This window comes from Marmota marmota, unplaced genomic scaffold (genome assembly GCF_001458135.2).
Source record: "Marmota marmota marmota unplaced genomic scaffold, marMar, whole genome shotgun sequence".
Classification (NCBI taxonomy): Eukaryota; Metazoa; Chordata; class Mammalia; order Rodentia; family Sciuridae; genus Marmota; species Marmota marmota.
Genome location: NW_025999949.1, coordinates 36,597,531 through 36,598,924, shown reverse-complemented (window position 1 = coordinate 36,598,924; position 1,394 = coordinate 36,597,531).

The window sequence follows — 1,394 nt, the reverse complement described above, 5'->3', positions numbered from 1 at the left end:
CCCCCTCCCCCTCCCCCACCACCAGCAGCCAGCCAACAGCAGTCAAAGCCAACAGGACTGACCAGGAGCAGCCAGGTACACAAGCCAAGACCAGAGGGCGTCCTCGGGCCACCATCCAGTGGCACCCGTGGGCACCTTCTCCACAGCCTCAGAGACCCTGAGTGGAGTTCTCCTGCTTCAGGCCCCACAGAAACAGCCAATGGTCAGTGTCGCTCGGGGGCACAGAGCATCCCCACCACCTCTCAGCTGTGTGGCTCTCAGCCCCAGCCGGTGACAGTTCACCACACCCCCTCCCTGGAGGACAGGAGGATGCCGTGCCATCCCTGGGCAAATTGAAGCCACAAGCAAGGGCATGTGCCATGTCTGTAGCACCCAGCTGGGTCTCCTGGCGCCCCCCTCCACACCGCGGGCCTGCCCTCCCATGAGCTTCAAGTGCTGGGACACAGCTGGCTAGAAGAAAGGAGGCTGGGCTGACTGGACCCAGCACAGGCAGACATCTGGGCCCCCTGGGCCCCCGTCTTCCTCTCTGAGGTGTTGACTGCTCCTGCCCTTAGCTTCCCCTCCCACCCCGTTACCTGGCGGGTCCCAGCACTTCCTACCTGGGGTCAGAGCCACCTGCAAGCAAGCCCAGAGCTCTTCAGAGCAGTGATGTGACCTTTGGGCTTCTTAATACTCTGCCCCCAAAAGAAGCCACCAAAGCAGCTGTTAAATGAAAAATAAAGATAAGTGGCCCTCCGGCCAGCTGGGGTGCAGCAGAGTCCAGCCCTCAGGCCGAGGCTGTGTGTGGCCAGCCTCTGGTCCTGCCATCCCTGTGCCTAGGGCTGCATTCTTTCTGGGCCTTCCCAACAGGCCTCCTAACCCTGGCTTGCAAAGGGGGACGCTGCATGGACACAGCCTGCAGGCCCAGGCAGCTCCCGTTGTTTAGCCACACTCCATCTGCCTGGCCTCAGGAGCCACTCACTGAGGACAGGGCATCCTCCTGACCATCCACCCAGGCCAGCTATCATCTATCATCCCTAGGACCCGAGACGCTCAGGGGCTCCTCCTTCTGAGCCCCAGAGTCCCTGGGGGCTGAGCCCAGACATCTGCACACACTGGGCCCAGTGAAGACTGAAGTTTGGTCCTATCCATCCTTAGCCTCAAAGGGTGTGTGAGTAAGGGGGCAGAAGATGGGTGGGACTGGCTGGTGGGAAGAGTGGGCCGTTAGGGTGGAAAAGATGGGTGAGTGGGGAATGATTGTCCTGATCACAGGGTTGACGTTATACGACAACCAGCCCAGCCTGAGGATGTGGTGTTGGGTCTTAGGACACCCACGTGAGAGAGGTGAGACAGCGCCTGAAGGATGACAGCGTCAATGACGGTAATTAGAGGCTTGTGATGGCAAGAGGCCCAAC